The sequence below is a fragment of the Canis lupus genome, chromosome 23 (genome assembly GCF_003254725.2).
Source record: "Canis lupus dingo isolate Sandy chromosome 23, ASM325472v2, whole genome shotgun sequence".
In the NCBI taxonomy this organism is placed as follows: Eukaryota; Metazoa; Chordata; class Mammalia; order Carnivora; family Canidae; genus Canis; species Canis lupus.
Genome location: NC_064265.1, coordinates 24,589,156 through 24,609,348, shown reverse-complemented (window position 1 = coordinate 24,609,348; position 20,193 = coordinate 24,589,156). Strand labels below are relative to the sequence as shown.

Here is a 20,193-nt window from a genome sequence, read left to right as displayed (position 1 = left end):
TACTTCTGGCTGTCACTTGCGATATTATTCTCCAATAACCCCGGAGAACGCGGAGGGGGGAAGGCCACCTCGCCTCCCTGCCGATCGCCCCCACCCCCGCCCCAACAATTGCGACTAATGATTAACAAACCTTAAACTTTCTTCCCCCAGCCTCGCGCCCCGCCACGAGGGCATCTACCGAGGGGCAGCGGGGGTGGGGGGCAGAGGGTCGCGGCTAGAGCCCCGGGAAGGCACTGAGATGCCACTTTTGGTTCGGCCCTCGCTGGTAGCAGCCCCGAGGACCCTCTCCCTGCCCATGGACGCGGGGCTGCGAGCGCCCGGGGAGCCGAGTGAGTAGGGGGGAGAGCGCGAGGGGTGGCGGGCGGGGAGGGGAGGGGAGGGGAGGGGAGGGGCGCGGAGGGGAGGGGGGCGGAGGGCGGGGGAGGGAATCCGGAGGCACCCCCGGCCGCCTCCACCGGCCGCCTCCGCAGCGACCGACTCCCCGCCCCCTCCCCCCAAAAAGTCGCCGAGCTCTCACTCAGCCAGTCCGGGGTAAACAACGAGCACCACAATGGCACTAGGGCTCGGGGGGAGAGCCCGGACGCCCGGCAAAACTGAGGAGGAGTTTCCCCGGAGCGCAGGGGGGCGCAGGGGGGCGCAGGGGCGCGCAGGGGGCGGGGGAGCGTGCCCGGAGTCGCCCGGCCTTAGGCTCGGTCCCCGGGCCGGGCCGGAGGGCGGCTGCTGCGGCGGCGGGGACGAGGCCGGCCGTGGCCGGGCGGCACAGGGCGAGGTGTGTGCGTGTGTTTGTGTGTGCGTGCGTGTGAGCGCGAGTCCCCGGACGGGGCTGCTGCTGCCGCTGCCGCTGCCGCTGCCGCTGCTCCCGCTCGCTCTCCCTCGCTCGCTCGCTCGCTCTCCCCCGCGCGGCCGGCGCTGCCCCCATTAAATCATTAGTTGACTCATCCCGGCCGCCGCCGCCGCCGCCGCCGCCGCCGCCGTGCCCTGCTCGGCTCCGCGCGTCCGCCCGGGCTGCAGCCCTCCACGCCGCTGGTGCTGCCGCCGCCGCTGCTGCTGCTGCCGCCGCCGCCGCCGCTGTGGCTGCCGCTTCTTCCTCCTCCTCATTTTAATACAAAATCACCCCGCTCGCAGCCCCAGCCCCGAGCACGCAGCCTCCTCCCGGCCGCCCGCCGCCGCCCCGAGCCCTTCCCCAGCGGGGCCGGCTCATCCGCCGCGTCCGGGGAGCGGGAGCGAGCGAGCAAGTGGCGGCGGCGGCGGCGGCGGCGGCGGAGGGGGAGGGAGAGGAGGAGGAGGAGGAGGAGGAGGAGGAGGAAGGGGGTGCGGAGCGGAGGAGGAAGGCGACGGGGTGGGGGGTGGGGGGGCAGGGTGCAAGGGGAAGGCGGAAAAGGGATGGGGATTAAAACCCGGGCTGGAGGGCCGGGATTGGGGGAGGGGGCGGGGGCGGCGAGTTAAACAGCAGAAAGACAAGTAACTAGTGAATGAGTGAGGGAAGGGGTGGGGGGCGGGGGGGGAAGCGCACGATTTCCGGCCCCGGGCGCGCAAGAATTTGTAATGAGCTTGATTAGAGTGAGGCGGCCCGACATTTATTACACACAATACCCAGAATAACAGGGCGCCGCGCGAGGGCCTAGCGCCGGCCGCCGCCAGGCGCGCCGGGGAGGGCGCGGAGGGGAGGGGAGGGGAGGGGAGGGGAGGGAGGGGACGGGAGAGGGGGCTTCCCTGGCAGCGGCCGCCGCGGCGGGGAGGGGAGGGAGAGGAGGGGAGGGCGGGAGGGAGGGAGGGAGGGAGCGCGCGGCGCGCGGGCGGCAGGGGCAGGTGTGCGAGAGTGAGCTGCGCGGGAGGAGGGGCGCCGCCGGCGGGGGGCGGGGGCGGGGGCGGGGAGGAGGGGGCGCCGGCCGGGGGGCGGGGGCGGGGGCCGCTAACCAACCACCCACGCGCGCGAGAGCCCCCGAAAGGAGTACGTGGGAGCGTCGCGGGCGGGCCCCCCGGGGAGGGCGCGCGGGCCCCGCGGGAGAGGGCCCCGGGCGTGCAGGTGACCGGCTCGGGGTGCGGAGGCAGGCGGCCCTGGGGAAGGGCCCGAGGGGGACTGCGGGGGGCAGACCTCTCCCGAGCGCCGCGGAGGGTGCACAAACATTTGCACAGGCGTAAAGGCCGGGAGCCCCGAAGAGCTCTCGCGAATATTTATCCTCAAAGGAGGTAAAATCCCAAACTATTATGAGCCAACGTTAAAAAAAAAAAAAAAAAAAAGAAAGATGAGTAAGAGCTTTCTGTATCTAGTCAGGGGTAGGTTCAAAACTCCCTCACTTCTGAGCCACAGAACGAACACGTTGGAGGAAGAAATACGTGTGGCTCATAGTGGCGGATTCAAACAAGATTTGGGTCACTTGAAAGAGATCTGACTTGGTATTCACAAAGGACAAGACGCCACCATTCCTAAATTAATTTAGACCGGGTGCAAGAAAAGTTTGAGTTGGTGAATCCATCTGTCGTAACCATACAATGCTTCTGACATCTAGGGTAAGTTGCCCCCAGTTAGGTGAACGGCCATTAGCACAGAACTATGATCCTCTTATTTAGATAATCTATTAAATACAGTTCCTATAAAAATGAAGAACATTACAATCTCATTAGAAACAGAGATGCAGCGTTTATCGCTTGGGTTTCAACACTAACATCTTAGAACCCTGAAGGCAGTTAATCATTAAACAAAAACAAAAATGTGGTAGGAATTACTTTTCAGAATGCACTAGTAGGGAAAAGAGAAAAATCAGTCAGATAAACATTTTGTTACACATAAAAAAAAGCAACAAGTTAGCACAAGTACTGAGATAAGAGGGAAATATGCAAATTAAGCTCTTTAAAGCTACCAATACACTCTTAGAGACACTGTTTACATTAGAAATCTAAGGAAAGCAGAAGGTAAAGCAGGAGATAAAGTATAGGAAATAATGGCCTCCTGGGGAGAACAAGTTTAGGAGAAACACAATGAAAATATATCACTCTAATGGCACCTAAGTTTCACCCACAAACCGGAAAGGTTAGTCAAAATCGAGGAAGGCAACCGTGAATCTTGGCATATATAAACCCAAGCCTTGAGCAAAATGAAGAACATGTGATAATAAAACACAACATCAAAAACAAGGAAATATAAGGCAATCTTTACCAAAAGCCCAAATGACACCATATTTTTAAAAGCTGAAACGGGAAATGTGGAGGAGGATTTTTTTTTTTTAATTGAAGTATAGGAAACACAATCAATAAGAAAAAATACAAACATGGCAAAAATGTAGCACAGGTGTCCTAGTTGGTATTGTGGATGGAAGTACTCAAGCTTATTTTAGAAAGGTGTTTGGTATTTAAAAGGAAAACATAGATCACCGGTTATCATCAATAATCTCCATGGCAATGATAGGTTAAATTAGGAGTTTGCAAAGACGTATATTTTAAGATTTGCTTCAAACTGGTGATGCCTGACATGTTTCCCACTAACCTGCTTGGTTTTCGGTAGGAACAGTGCATTCTAGTATGCTGTGCAAATTGACAAATAGCAGCAAATTAAAAAAAAAAAATACAAAAATTTTAGTGGACTACAAAACAAAATTTATCCATGCAACGTTTATCCAGGAATTACAAGCTAATTCTTAAACATGACCCAAGTTTGTAATAAGGATGGGACATGGCCTTGGAAAATGATTAAATAAATGAGGATAGAGATATCTAATAATGACTTTATTATAAAGAATACTGAGACAGTACAATTACGTATATATTAATCACGTATATATGCTGATTTCCCCTCAAGTATATTCTTTATTTCAGAAGTATATAAGAAATGACATAAGTAAGATGACACACGAAGGTTTATGCCCTCCAAGTGGCACAGTACATTGATGAACTTATTTACTCTATATTATCTCCCTCTTTAGAATACTCGTTATAACCACTGAGCATTGGTCAATATAAATCCAGGTTAAAATAAAGAAGAGAAGCAGATAATGAGAAAAATATCACCCTCCTACGCATACGTGAGGATAAACTACTATGGTGGGGGGGAAAGACTTTGATAAATTCTATTCAGGCATCTTATATTTGGCAATAAAGATGCAAGTATTGAAAAAAAAGTTAAAATAAACTTTATAAATCTAGCTATCAAAATAGAAAACCTCAGGAACATGAAATATTGCAAGTCAAATACATGAACTATTTAACATGTGGATGTACAGTTAAAACAGTGCATCAATCACATGAGAAGGCATTCAAACTGGCTACACAAAGGTAGCAAAGATAAAACATTGTAAAAGATACACAGGATTTAAAAAAAAAAAACTTAATAATGAAAGGACTACTGCATATTTCAGATGGCACCATATTAAGATAAATATGCAGGCAGATATCCGAAAGCATTAAAACACATTCAGAGTTCTGAATAGCACATACATTTGTAATACACAGAGAAAGCATTTAGAATTTGAACGCTTTTAAGATATGGCAACTCCGCCAGTGACTGTGTTAGCAAAGCAATGCTTACCACCATAGCACTTTCTAAGGACATGTTTTGTTTTGTTTTTTCATCTTTTTAAATTCAAATACAGTTGGCTATCTCTCTACACTCTTAGAGCAGCACAATTTACGTAGCATATTGCTCTTTTTATCATGTCAACTCTTTGTTTTTTGGCGTTAGCTGCAGGTGGTGTTTTCCATATATGAATTTCTGGGAATATGGTCTGTGTTGGCCATATAAGGATGTCTATTTGAGCCATATGTTTTGCTGTCATGTGTCTCATTTTGTCTGTCTGGAATGTCAGGACTGATTTCCACATCGTTTCTTGAATGGACCAAATACAAATTTGTAAGAACAGAGAGGAAAAAAGTGGGGCTGGAACTCAAACAACTTTGTCAAAACATATATTGGAGAGGAAATGCAATATCCTGTAAACATTTGCACCCTTCTTCTCACATCTTATCTGTGACTGACATCATCACAACTGCACAATTTAGGAGAGAATCTACTTGATCAAATTCAGAAGTTTGCAGTATATGCAGATACATGAAAATCAAACAGACCCCACACCTTTGGAGTTCATGGCATGGCACATGTTAGCTGCCCTACTCTAAGAGCCCTGGGTCCAGCATTGAATGTGGGGAAGGGAAGGTGCCTCAGGCTCTACTTGCTTAGTGAATAAATGGAACTCTGATTAACTCTCTGACTAATGTCACAAGAAGGTTTGGCCCCATTTCTCAGAGCCTCTTGCATTGCCCGTTTGTTAACAGTCCTCACAGTCTTAATCAATTAACAATTTGAGTAATTATTGGCTTAATAAATGTTTCCCATCCTAGACTGCAAGCCCTATGAGGGCAGAGACGGTCTTCCTCATTGACATATTACCAGGAATGCATATACCGTCCTTGCAATATTTACATTATGAATAAATAAACAAGGGCAAAAAGCTCACGGTGTCACCTGCAATCAGCCTCTACCGCTAAATGCGATGACAATTCCTTTTAGAGTCTGCCGATGTGAGCAGGACGTAACCTGTGGGGAAACGTGGCTGTAACACTTAAGTTTGTATTCACTGAAATGAAATAAAATTTACAATTTAGTTCCTCAGTCCCGATTCATATGTTCAGTAGCCTCATGTGGCTAATGGCCATTGTATTGGACAAAGTAGATGACAGAAGACCTCCACCCCTGCAGAAAGTTCTATTGGACAGCACTTACCCAGAGAACTTCTATAAAAGACACCTAAGTAAATCCAGGACCTAGCCAAGAAGAGCCTTAGAGGTGCTGAATGGCTTTCAGACATTCTAATGATGTCCAAATTGAAATCATTTTCCGTTTTAGAATTAGCCAATAGATCTGTAAAGTTGCATGGAATGAGGCTTGTGTGCTGCTGCACACAATTTTAAGACAACTTTCTAGACATGTCTGTATTTGAAAGGGTCCTATTGTACATTTGGAATAATACGCGTTTACCTCAAATGCTGCTTTCCATGAACATTTAAATAGCTCATAGGTGAAGCTAAAAACCACAGAGTCATATCCCACCCTCATTTCCATCCTGAATTAAAGAAGCATAGTTGCCGTTAGAAATGGCTCTTTTGGAAACTTTAAAGTAGATGCCTACTCAAACCGGGCGGCTTCTAGATACCAAACAAACAATGGTGTACTGCAGAAAACAACAGCAAAAGGCTTGGATATGTTTCAGGGGAGAAAAAAAAGGGAAATGATAATGGACTCTAAATATGGGGCTTAAGGCTTTTTGTTTTTGTTTTTCCCCTAATAAGTGGGGTTTCAGTTATAGCCAGACTGATAGTGATCAAAAGTTATTTCCTGATTACTCTAGGGTTGGATGTAAATCCCACTGGTAGTCTGTAGATATGGCTTTAGTAGACAGGGGTCATTATTAAAACTGAGCAAAGAAAAGCCAATGCTTAAGCTAGTTTGGGGAGTAATGGATAAGGGAAAGGAACAGCCATTATAGATGGCTTCTAGAACTTTGACAGGATATCTGGCCCTTTTACCCAGAAATACTATCTTTTTTAGCAAAAATTTGAGCAAAAATTTTTAAAAGCTACCTTTCCTTCCACAGATGTCAGTGTGGATCATAACCTTGACAGGGCACAATGGTAGTAATTCCATCAAAATTGATATCTCTATCTACACTCACCTCCAAAACTGACTAGGGATAAGAAGGATTGCTGTTGATCCTCCAGTGTTGATATTATTACCAAAGCTCTTGACAGTTTCAAGTTGCCACACTTTTTCCCCATTGCTTCTGGAGTGCCCTCCCTCCCCCTTCTCACCTGAGGACCTCCCTTCTACCATATCCTTTAATATGCAGCTTGATTGCGCCTCTTCTGTCCAAAGCCTTCTCCAGCTGTTAGTTACTTCCTTTGGTGTTCCATCACACTACCTGTCCTTCGGTGTGACATTCTGTGTCTACCTGTCTCCCTCCAAACTGCAAGTCTGTACACATTCTGAGGGTATACTTATGTCTGTATTCCTGGAGTTTCTCACAAGGTCATCACAGGAAAAGGAATCCAAGAACTGTTCTTATGAGAGAGTGCTCATAAGAATCTCTTAGAAATATTCTTGCACTCTTAGGAAGTAAAGCCGGGTGCCAGGATCAGAAGTTGGCTCAGTGGCTTCCCAAATTTGCTGCACATTGACATGACCTGAGGAGTTCCTTTAACAATCCAGATGTCTAGGCTGCACCCCACTGCAAAAAAAATCAGAATGGCCGAGAGTGGGAGCCAGGCATCCCCAAGGTGATTCCCATGTACAGCCAGGTTTGGCATCGACTGGTTAAGCTAATGTTTTATTGATAGGAAGTCAAATATACCTGCTGGGACATCTTCAAAGTGAACTTTTTAACCCAATCCTGGGGTCACGTGGCAAACTTAAGACTGTTCTAGGAACCAGCACTTGCCTCCAATTTAAGGAATGTATGTGCAGCAAGTTACTTGTATCAAACAAACAAAAAAGATGGGAGCAAGCTATTAGGTCATTGATTTGGTGAAACAGGGATGTTGTGTGAGGAACCACGATAAATTAGCATTTGGGCACTTGTTTGAGATTTACTGAGGTGCCAGAAATCCTGTGCAGGTATATGATTTATCATCACAGACATAAGTGACTAACCACAAAATTACACATGGGAAGTAAAACTCTAAAACCAGTCTATTATTTGCTGGAGCCAGAACCATCCCGGTTTCCTCTAAGTCTTTTTTCAACATAGATGAGCATGAATTTTTCTCCCAGAAAACTCCAACCTCAAGTAGGTTTCCCCCTGAACAGTTGAAAACTTATTTCCAGACTAGGTCCTGCACTTAAGCGGAACTGAGGTATTCACATTGTCCATGTCCAAGAGCCAATGACAGGGCATCACAGCCCCCTGCAGCTGTGCTATACTCTTGAGAAGCTCGGGGGATTTTAATTCCAGTGAAGTCAAACAGCAGCAACCGTTCCCAATCAACCTTTAGCCAAGACATATCAACCAAATCTTCTTAGTGATGCGAATGTTATTGCTAATCTTTCTTGGCTTAATTGGAGGGAGGAACAGTGTGAGGTTACAACAGACCTGAATCTTTGTCCAGATCATTTTGGGGAGTATAAGCCAAAGGCAACATCTGATATTGTACTGCCATCCCCATTGCCAAAAGGCACGGGACAGGGGTTGTCCATTAGGAAAGAAAGCCACCACCAGAAACAACTGCATCACACCTGGACAATGATTAAATACTACTATAATGCTTGAAATTTGCTGCAGCAAAGGAGAAGTTAAATAGAAAAACTAAGGTACATTCTATTTGGGATGATGGAAAAGATTTGGAAGCAGACTGTGGTGATGGCTGCACAACAGTGTGGATGTAATTCATGCCACTGAACTGTACACTTAAAAATTGTCAAAGTGGAACATTTTATGTTATGTATATTTTATTCCAATAAAATAACTAAAAGCAAAAAAAAAAAAAAAAAAAGCTAAAGGAAAAGAATCTTCCCTATATTCCTAAAATTGGCAGATATGTATTATCATGAAAGTATCATGCCAAGCAGTAAAACAATGAGCTACAACATACTGAACAAACCTCTCCTCACCGCCAACCTTCCATTGCTTTGTCCTTACCCGCCAACAGCCACAGTCCAGTCTATGCTAGATAATTAATTCATATGATGAATACCTGACCCAAAGATAATTAACATGGATTGGTAATTAGAGACCAAGATCCCACCCAAAGTAGGTAATTTGATGGTCCTCTGATGCAAGAAAATGGTTCTCTTTTCAGATTTTATTCTATACTATGGCCCGTTAGCAAAAGCTGAGAAAGAAACATAGACAAAGACATACAAGTAAGAGCACCGCAAGTCCAAAAACTCTTTTTGGATGTTTTCAAATGAATAAAAAATTAACTATTCTCATGAAATAGTAGACCCTCCCAATTAAACAGCACTTAAGAGTGTCAAACACTTGCATGCAGTACAGTCACAGATGTGCAGCAACAGTATAAATGTAGTCAATGTAATAATTTATAAATTGGCTCTGTATAAAGACTTTAGATTCTATTTTTTTAAATAAAAGAATAGAACTTTTTGGTTTTAAAGAGCCCATGTGGATTTCAATTTAATTTGGTCAGTCACTTTGTAGTGATAGTAATTAGGATTATTTACCTCTTAATAATAATATATATCATCTTTTCCCATAAAACATCGTCCTATATTCTGTTTCCTATCATCTATTCTTACTGGTTTTATATTAGGGATTTTTATATTAATGATGAAATTTTCAATGTATTAGAAATTCATGTATAAATCAGATCTCACTGAATTCATACCTACCAATATGTATTTTTCTGATGGATACATGACTAAGGAATATGAATACATAGTGAAGCCAAATTAAAATTACATGTTTATTATGTATAAAATCATAAATAAAATACTAAAATATAGCTGCAGAGTACAGCTGTTGCTAGAGCATATCCAGTCACCTATTTTGTAGTTGCCTCTTTCTTAACTCTAGTGTTTATTGTGGAATTTAATTCATTAGATAACAAACATGGACTATAAATATACATGCAAATTTCCAGCTGATATGAAGGGAAAAGTTGATAAATAATGCTACAGTATAACTTTAAAAACAGAACTAGTGAGCCTTGAGGCTATTTTTTAATCATTTATTTTTATTTATTCTGTAAAGACTATTTTCATTTGTATTGTTTTTTATATATATAAATACACTTGGGAGAGAAACAAACAGCATACTTATGAAAAATTTTGATGGGGACCAGCTTGTAACTGTTTAGAAATTGTATTGCTTTAAAGATGGACAATACTCACCATTCTATTATTTCTACAACTGAAAAAAACCCACAGATTCACATTATATTTATTAAAAACTAAACCTATCTCTCCAAAGAAGTAACAAGTCTCTCAAAAACAACTTTTTAGTTCACTTTGCACAAAGGGGTTTCGTCACTAAGAATTTACAGTACTGCAAGCAAAGGCATCTTCGTGGCTGGCATATGCCGCAGTTCAGTATATAAACCAAATCTTGGGGCATTCTCAATAGATTTGGGGAATCCAATTGTTTGGCCAACATCCAAGTATGAATGAATGTATATCTAATATACATGTAACATAACATTATACATGTTCACAGATAACATTTGTTCACCATAGAAAAGAATACCACACAATTTAACTCTAGTCTACCACAGTTTTCATCAGAAATTCTTTAAAACCCAGAGTTAGTGTGACACCTTTATCATTAACTCCTACAAAAGAGGAAAAAATGATATGGGAAGAGTAGTGGAAAAAAGGTAAGGAACGAAGATTTGGGTCTTGCTTCTTCCTTTTAAGAGCCTGCTGAGTGACCCTTTATAAGTCAAGCAGAATCAAGTTCTGCATCTATAAAGTGATGGAAAAGAATCTGATCATCTTTAAGACCACATAAATTCTCTGCCCTCAAATGCAATTTAAAAGAATCAAGTTCACTTTAAGGAGAACATAAAGATATAAGGAAATTTCTCACATGCCCCATTAGATGTTTATCTCTATATAAGAGACAGGTGTCAAACAAACAAATAAGAAAAAAAAAAGAAAGAAACCCACTAAGGCAAAGAGAAACTTTAACTCACCAGATTCCATCTGTTACATTTGAATTCATGCATAATTGATTATCCATGACTGGTAAGTTCTTTTCTCACTAGCCGACCACAGTTTTCTAAACATTAGGTATTAAATCACTACTAAAGTAGACTACATTTTAGAAACAGCAAGGGCAGAATAAGAATATTTTAAATGAAAAATTACATGCCGGTTAATAATAATACAGCTGACCTATGTTTAAGGGAGAGAAATTTTAATCATGTGCATATTAAATATTAATAGCCTATTCTGTTATTGTTATAATAAGGTTAAGTAGGCTTCTCCATGCTTAAGAAAAGAGGGAGAAGTAGGAATGCATAATGGTGCAAAAAGATACAGAGACGGGAGACAGACATAAGGAAAATGTGTCAACAATAAACAAGAGGAAATGAGAAAGAAGGAAAAGATGAAGGTGGAAACTAATCTCTATGTGTCATTATGACTGCCAGAGTACTGGCAAAGAAGCAGCATCCTTTTATTTCAATTTTAATCATTTCTGAATTTTAATACCCGGCTCCTTTTGTAATTCTCCTGGCATTCCCCATATGCCTCCATCCCAGCCAAAACACCAGTGTAAATTAAATGGCAGGCAACCACACCACTGATGTAGCCTCCCCAAAGAAACTACCAGGTGACCAAACGCAAAAAAAGGTATGTCTACTTTACATCCCTGAGGACCTGTGGCCAATTAACTGGCTGAATGTTCCCTACTTTCTTTAATTTTGAAAAGAAGGACAGTAGTTAGGTAATCTACAGATAGAGAATCATTAAAAAAAATAAAGCAAGCCAGTAGTAATACAATAATCAGTGACCATCAGGGCCTGGAAAAATGAGTTTGCTCTCACTGGCACTAAGGAGCATCACATGATTATTTAATTACAGCTCTAATTTTTGTCTCGTGGATGGCAACATATCAACAATTAATAGGGCAAATAGAGGAGACTGTTTTTAAAGAGACAGAATGTGCATGATAATGTAATAGGTCACACAGCAGTGCACCGCTTGAGGATTCCTTCCTTTTGTGGAACTAAATAAGACTATCTTGCAAATAGCTCCGTACAGGTCTCAAAAAGAAAATAAATTTAAAAAGCAAGAGTGTTTTTTAGATAACTTTCATCGAACTTTTCAGAATGCTTTAGATGCATTCCTATTGCAAATCTAGCATCATTTGTAAGGAATGGAGTGAAATCTTTAACAAAGATTAATATAAATACCCTAAATCTTAATATATTTTTTAAGCAATGTATAAAGCTACAATGAAAATTTTCTTTTTAAGCAATAATCATGACAGATATTTATTCAGTGGGATCCAGAAAAAAAAAATTCCTCATTTTAATAAAGAACAGGTAGAGGTCAATCAGCCATGGGCCACTAGTCTGTAGTATTGTTGGTCCTGTGATATCAGGAAGACCATTATATAGGTGACCTACCTAACTGCAAAGTCCTTAGGGGAGGGCTTTCTGTTGACTCTAGTGCAGTTTGTTACTACACCAACCACCCAAGGACCATGAACCTAAACTGAAATTCTTCACCTAATCCTGAAGGTCAATGAGGATAAATATTGTCAAAAAATGACAGAGCACATAGTTAAAGAAGAAAAACATTCAATTATCCAGAAAACTGGGACATGTATAGATTAAGTGTTCAGATAACCCCAGCAAAAACAGAAAATTAGAGAAAAAAGTCTCTTTTCCCATTAAATCATTATCAGCACAAGCAAAAGTCACTATTTTATCATTAGTTTAGCAAATCTTTCATGAGTGCACAAAATGCAAGGTGCAAAGGATGCTAACTGTGAACTTTCTCCTGTTTTACAGAACACAGACATGTATCTTACACTGAATTTCTTTTCTGTGGTCTTTTAATACCTTGTAGAAATAAACAGTAGCAGCTACAAATTTATAAAGTGGAAATATTAGTGTACTTTAAGGTGTTATATATTAATATGTTACAAGGTCTGCACATCCAAATTAACCAGGGAAATTCAAATAGTTAACCAATTTAGTAGCACTGGTCTGAGTAAGGCTAAGTCCAGCTTTAAGCTCTAGTGCCAGTCACCTTTGTTCTTCCGCCATGCCAGAAGCCAAAGCAAAAACCAGGGCTGAGGTTTGGAAAAGGAAATAGACTTAGAACTACCTCTGTGATCAATTGCTCAAATGTATCTTAAATATTAGGTTACAGAGAATTTTAAGAAAATATAACTTGGCTAAAGAAAAAACACAAACCAGTGACTAAAATCATTCTACAAAAAAGTAGTGTAAAGAGGTGCTAAATCAACTCAATACGGTTTTAATGGCTTATGTTGGCCAAAGTCATCAGAATATAAGAAAATGTAGGCATCTCAAAATACAATGTGGGGAAGCTAAAACTGCTGAGGGGCAATGATTTCTAATGCCACTGGCAAAAGTGACCAAGTCAATAATAATTACAAATTAAGGAGAAAAGGAAAAAAAAAAAAAAGGCAAGGAGAAAATTGTACATCCCATGAAAAGTTTTAAAATTCTATTGCTGTAGAAAACATTTTGAGGATTCTGGACCAAAAATCTGACTCTATACGTTCTAAAAGAATATTTTTAAAAGAGTCTAGCAAGCAGCAGCTTGTATGTAAGAGTATACATCATTCTTTTTTAATATGACTGTTAATATACAGTTAACATGTCTCCGAAAAAGGTTGTAATTAACTGTCTACTGCTCTAATAACACTAATAAGCATACAGTATTATTAAAATACAATGACTCCATACAAAGTAAGGCTGTCATTTTTTTTAACTTTTAAGATAATGTTCTAAATTGTTTTTGAGTCCTCTTAAACCACCCAAAAGAAACCTCACCTCTAAGATTTTTTTTTTAAAAGAATAGTTATTAAAATATTGTTCTTTCCTTCCGCAGTCTGGAGAAATCTGTCTAACATTAAACAGGATGTCCAGGTATCATTTCAGGTGGTGAAAATACAACAGAAAAACACCTGGATTATATGATCAATTCTATGTATTCTTTTAAAATTTAGAACTATAAGCAGTTTAATTTAGTTCTTCATTCACTGGTAAAATGTATCAGTGAATGGGGAAAGGTCTGCTCTATCAAGAATCACATAGCCCTCTTGTTAATCCCCAGTGATTTCCATCGTCTGGTTCACTGGAACAGGAAAACTCAACTGCATTCAACATCAAACAGCTAATTATGGATACGCTATATTCAAGACTATTTCCATTTCAAAAGATATCTGCATAGACTGGGTTCTATTTTACTTATAATAATTATCACAATAAAATATTTATAACACAAAATCTCTTTTACCTGAAAGTCCTTAACATTATAAACATTAAAAGGCCAAATTGTCATTCACATGCTCTTAACGGCATATCTGAAACCATTGAGCAAGACCAGAAAGGAACCTCCAGCAATCAACTCTACTGTATGCCTGGCTTCCTGGAAAACAGCATCTAAAGAATTCCCTCTCAAACAGATTACTACCTTATCTTTAAATATCTCAAGGAAAGAGGGTCTAATAATTTCTCCTGGGAGCTGCCTACCATATTTCACCACCCAAAGAAGAATGCCCACTGAAGAATTCTTGTTAGTATTTGGTCCCAAATCATCTCCAGCTGAGAAAAAGCAACATCCCAACACAGAGGTCTTCCCCCCCGAACACTAAATGCCTGTCTCTCCTCCCTGTGGCTGTAGCCCTGCTGCTCCATATGAAACTGATAGGAACTTTTTTGGCACTTACCCTCCAAATATCAGAGGCTGCTCTCCAAATCTAGCCCTATAGGAGAGCTCTCAAAAACTAGTCTTTGATGAGGTGACAATGACGAAGTTCTCTCTGGCACTGCTAGCAAGGCAGAAGCATCCCCAAATGAGGTGTTACCAGTTGCCTGTGAAGCAGCTGGACCATTACTGCAGTTCTGAGGGTGCGTCACAAATCAGGTCATAGCTCTGGGTAGAGTCCACCCACTTCACCCGGTACAACGCCCTCCATTTCCTGCACACCTGGGGGGAAGGGGTACAGAGAAGGGGGGGGGGGGCGGCTAGTGCAGGTCCACAGACATTCTAGTAAAGGCACGACCAGGTGCAGCCTGACATCTGCTTCTTCTGCAAGCATTTCAGTTTCATTTGGGGGACCTGCACCCCGAGGTACTCAAAATTTTGTGCAACAATAAACGGGCTCTAAAATGAGTGATGAGTGTAATAAAATATTGGACAGTTAAATGTTTTATCCAGCAAGATCTTTCCTCCACTGGAAACTGAACCAACTCTTAATTTTTGATTACAAGATACTTCACTACCAAATGTCAAATAACTGGACTGAATAAATTTCAGCAGAATCTAGGGACCTAAGTGCTGAGGTACCAGTTAACTAATTTTCATCTCTCATAACTAAACTAGATCATCACACAAACTGAATTACATCCTTGAAAGTCCATTGAAAGAGGTGATGAGAATTTCTATTATGAACCTTCAGACAGCAACAACTGTGGAAGTGATACAGAATAACTTGAAAGAATAAAAATAGGCCAATATGCTGGAGAAATGCTCTGCTACTAAATCTCACCCTGAATATATATACACACAATCTGTATCTATTTACTCTCGAATGAAATATCTGATCTTAAAAAAGACTTTAAAAAAATAAACAGCAAAAGGTACCATTGGCATAAGTTCAAAAGTACTAAATAATGTGTGTTAATGTGTTGATCACACTCTATGAAGACATCAAGTTTAAATAGACTTACCATTGAGAATTGCACTTAGGAACGATATATAAATTACCATAGTAGACACTTTTTCTTTGGTGTACTGAAGAAGAACCTTGTGTAACAGATTTGATTTATATACTGTATTAAGACCCCATTCTGCTTTGATGTCAATGGAATATGTGATTAGAAACTGACAACTGTGTGTAGATGATGGTGTAAGAGCTACTTATAGAATGTAAGTGAAAATAAGCATTTTTTTTCCCAGTTAAACCTAAGTTTTGGAATTCAACTTTCACAGTATTTTGATGTTTCCAGGAGGCTCAAAAAAGAAGGGACTTTTAATTTAAGAAGAAAAAAAACATGCATTTGTATCATAAGAAAGCTGAAATCTCACTTAAGATTGGCAGATTAACAAGAGGACAAAGGGGGCAAGAATATTTTCAGAGGAAAGCTAACAGTATCTATCAATCAATCAATCAATCAATCAATCGATGAGCCCCACTTTGTACTCATGTTAGCAGATCTCCATTAACTAACAAACATTCAATCTAAGCCTTGGAAGGTACCACACTTTATCGAAGTTATTCTCTAATCAGATAATTTAATCTATTTAGAACTTTGCAGAAAGCTAATTTAGCAAACACACATTTCAAGGTGTTTGAACATATTTGTCCCGAGGTTGCTCTAAGATGACTATTTTAAGTGGCCTGCAGACTCTTTTGGGGTTTTGATGTTACAGTTGAGATATGTAAAGTAAAAGTGCATAGCATTTCTTTCAACTGGTTCTCACACGACAGAAATAAGAAGATGGTATTACTCTTCTTTAAAGTTTTGCCACTGGTAAGTGATAAGAAAAACTCCGCTCGACCCCTACCCCCAACCGGGAAGAGTCTGAAGCCCTGGATTACAGTACAGGTAGATATTAAAATGGAGACAGAGCCGTTATTTAGTGGTGACAGGAATATAAATACGTGCACTAACCTATAAACTGGTATTTACTTCAGGAAGGTAAGTAATATTTTTCCTCTGATTGCTGAGCTGTCAGTTTAATGCAGCGTAAATAAACAGTAGGTGCCTGCTAGCTCGAAGTAGGAAGTGTTCATTCCACACGAGGAACAGATTACTGAAGCCTGATGCTCATCATGCTGAAACATAACTTTCATTTTACCAGAAAATACACCCTACCGTGGATGATTCTTCGTGCCTGATCTATTAATTAACTTAACTCTGTTCTGTCAAAAGGTAAACCAATTTGTTAAATTCACCCCAGAGTTTTGGAGTTTGAAAACCAAATCAATTTGAAAAGCAAAGAGTTATGACTATCCTGTAATCTGATCACAAATGCTAAAAATGAATACTAAATATAATAAGCATAAACCATACAAAACTAAAGCAAAGCACATATTTAAATATAGACTTTAATAATCCGAGTTACCAAATTTGCTCAAAAATCTTCCTCCTTTGCCAATTAAAAACAACTGGCACCTTTAATATTTCACAACCTTGTGCTCCTTAGGTCCGTTCAGTATGTATGCTTACTCTGCTGTCTGAAATATCTAAAAGTAAACCATTCATAAAAATAAAATCACACTCTTTAATTCTAATAGAAATATTACTGAACTCTCCTGAAAAAGGTGGCAAGTTTGAAGATCAAATGATGATACCCTTCCTCACAGCATTCATGTAAAACGTGGGTTTCTTCCCATTTTCTATATACCACAAAGCTATGACGGTATATAGTGCAACTAATTTTTTCCTTATACACAAGTATTAAGCAAAATCTTTCACGGCATTATTTAAAGTGGGAACTCATCTAAAAAAGGACAGAAGGCAACTTGGGGAGATTTCTATTTAAAACATGGGCAAATTCTGCTAGTAAACAATGGGCTGTAAAGGAAGAAGAAGGGCTTAAAAAATAATATTTTTGCATTCGATAACAACCTGCCTAGACATGGTCTGAAGATTGATTCAGTCATATGCATTTATTTTATATACTTCATCAATCCCAAGTACTAATGTAAGAGTCATTCAAGACAACACGTCTTGGAAGAAATGATTTGTTTGTGTAAAGGGCATATCAATGTATGGCCCTCTTGGAAATTTACAGAGCAGATGAAAAACCACTAGAGTGCTTTATAGAGTCCCTGCTGTATATCCATGTTGTGTTTAGCTTAATAGTGTTTGTAACCAAAAGATTTTTACAATAATGAGGAACAGGTGCCTGTCACCTGACCTTTTAGGCCTAATTTGCAATCCACAACCTGTCACATGAAAAAATAATTGAAAATCTCCTTCAGATATTTCAGTCTTTGCTAATTTAATGTAGCCTTTCTTAACCATCACTCAGCATACCATAGCTCATTCAGTCACAGGTTCCTATAGCTGGCAACAGACTTCTCTGCAGAAATAAACCAATACTCACTCGTTTTGTTGTTGTTCTTGTTTAAGATGCTGGGAGACAAAAGAACTACTTTTGTAGATTATCAACCAAAGAATATATTAATTTATTACAACAACTAAACAAAAGGCATTCCTTGTGAATACTTTTACATACAAAGAACTATTATTTATTACATATTTCAGCTTGTGGGAAAATGAGGAATGCATTGATTCTGGAAATAACTATTCAGACTTTTGAAAGTTCTTTAGGTCTTCTTTCTCTATCCCTTTTTTTCCCTTTCTCTCCCTCTTGCTCTCCCTACCCCCACCCCCACACAGATTTTTAAGGCACTAGTTAGTACTTTAGGAGGGAAATCCTTATCTGTTCTTATTTCACCCATCATTTGTACTCATTATTCAGAAAGGAATACAAAATTGAACAGTGATTGTTTCTCTTGTATAATCTTGTTACATGTAGCCATACTTAAATTTAACAATGCTTTGTATTTTATGGCTACTGTTTACATATTATGTATTACATATGACTGAACAGCTCTACATTTAAAATATTGTTTCCATTAGAAAAACTATGAAGTAATAAGTGTCAAATGGAGATGAAAAATAAACATGCCTGTTACATTTATAAAATGCAGAGTCACTTAAAATGTGCACAAATAGGATACGTATTTTGCTACTGTTACGTTTTACATAGTATACACTAGGTCTAAAGTGTATTTAACAATGTGCCTAACCAAGTTAATTAAAGTACTTATGTCTGGTGACTGTGTTAAACACTTGGAGAGGTAGTGAAAGATACAGCCAGTTACTTCTGCTAACTAAAGTTGAAATTATGCACTTATTATAACCTTTTCTAACAATGTGAGAAAAACAGAGTAAATATATTAAATTTGTTTCACAACAGATGCTTAGGTTGTTAATATTTAAGATGCCTATTCATGCTATTCCTGTCTGCACATTTGTCAAAAATGTAAGCTTGAATGCTAATGTTTGCCAGCAGACTGGAGCAGCCAGTATATGAATGTACTACTGTTCCACTAAAATAATATGCAATAGAAATAAAGGACTGCTGCTAAATCATAGCATTAGTACCCCACAGCCGATTAAAGGTTTTTAGAGCAAACACCTCAAACCTTGGCTTTTTCCAGCCTTAAAGTACGGTTGTTGTTGTTGTTGTTTGCTTTTGCAGCTACGTTTTACTATAGAATAAATCTTACATTCCTGACACCTCAGAAAAATCCACTTTAGATAGGGTGTAAATTTCAATAAAGTTTCAATCGCACGCGTTACTCCCTCAGTAAGTCGATTTTAGGGACTGCTGAGGACAAAACCTGACACCTACCAGTCGCCTTTCACTTGTTTCTTACCCCTCCTCTGTTCCTCTTGGAAAAGTCAGGTCTCCTGGCCTCCAAGGATGCAAGCAGGGAACCCCAGCCAGTCCGGGTAGAACGGTTCTCTCCTGAGAATAGGACGTCTTTTTTTTTTTTTTTTTTTTTAATTTTCCCTGTCTCTGATACAACCACGTAGAGTCCAAGTCTTACAACAATTGCCTGGAAATCTGGAATGCCGCGGAGAAAGTTCGCCGAGGAAGGGCGCAGAGGTCAAAGCTGCCAACCAGGGCACTTTTACGAGGCGATCCTGTGGTTGACACTAGTACGTGAGACTTGCAACGCCCCAGAGGAGGTCGGGGCCAAGATCTCCAGCAAAAGCCCTGAGATCCTCTCCTCCTTCTGGGGGGTCATCCCAAGAGTCACGCCCGGTGCATGTCCCCGGTGGGCGCGTGTGGCTCCCCGCACCTGCCACCTGCCCTGCCTGCTTCGTCCCCCTTACGGTGGTTGCCCAAACCCACGCGCCGCCGCCCCGGGAGCCTCCGCAGGGAAGCGCCCGGAGAAGGCCGCCACGCTCGGGTCGGGACCGCAGGAGGGAGACACGGTGCGGACCCTGAGGCCGCACCTGCGATGTGTCAGCCCCGCTCAGAGGGCAGCGCCTCTTCCTGCCTTCCAGCCCTCCTTCAAACCTGCAGTCGCTCCGGGAGCCCCTGCGGGCCCACCTCACTACCTCCGGCGGGGACTCCAAGGCGGAGTGCCGCGGCTTTCAAAATCCCGGCTCCAACTTGAGCGCCCGGCGCCGAGCGTCCCCGGGATGGAGAAGTTGCCACCAACTTCCTAGGCCCCTCTCGGCCGCCGCTCCCAGGCAGCCGCGCGGGCGGGGGGCGGAGGAGGAAGGAGAAGGACCGGGGAAGGATGCTGAGCTCACTTGCGATCGGCGGGGACCGTCCCCGCTCCCCCAGCCTACTCTGCCGGGCACCTCTCTGCCAACCCAGCTCCGGGGCGCACGGAGAGGCTTCCTCTCCCTTTTCCCGTCGGCCTCCTTCGCTCTTTGCGGCTCCCCCTTTTCTCTCCGAAGAGCGGTCATACGGAGGACCTGAGGGAGTTTGTCCAGCCTGGGTCTGTCGGG

The 20,193-nt window shown here is 41.6% G+C and overlaps 2 protein-coding genes across 9 annotated transcripts in view; one reads left to right on the top strand and one right to left on the bottom strand.

Annotated features, from left to right (window-relative positions):
- Positions 1–20,193, bottom strand: part of SATB1 (SATB homeobox 1) — a 101,187-nt gene that overhangs the window by 80,516 nt on the left and 478 nt on the right. For 2 of the 6 annotated variants that reach the window (XM_049099630.1, XM_035705135.2), the window contains exon 1: positions 131–285. The exons of 1 other annotated variant lie outside the window; for it this stretch is intronic. The gene's annotated coding sequence lies outside the window, so the exon portion shown is untranslated. Of the gene's footprint in view, positions 1–130; positions 302–14,372; positions 15,240–19,078; positions 19,206–20,193 lie in introns of those variants that run through there. 3 more of the 6 variants (XM_035705139.2, XM_035705138.2, XM_035705141.2) reach the window with 3 other exon arrangements.
- LOC112660950 (uncharacterized) overlaps positions 191–20,193 on the top strand; it is a 53,509-nt gene continuing 33,506 nt past the window's right edge. The window contains exon 1 of one of the 3 annotated variants that reach the window (XM_049099638.1): positions 191–329. The gene's annotated coding sequence lies outside the window, so the exon portion shown is untranslated. The remainder of the gene's footprint in view (positions 330–20,193) is intronic. The other 2 variants (XM_049099639.1, XM_049099635.1) reach the window with 2 other exon arrangements.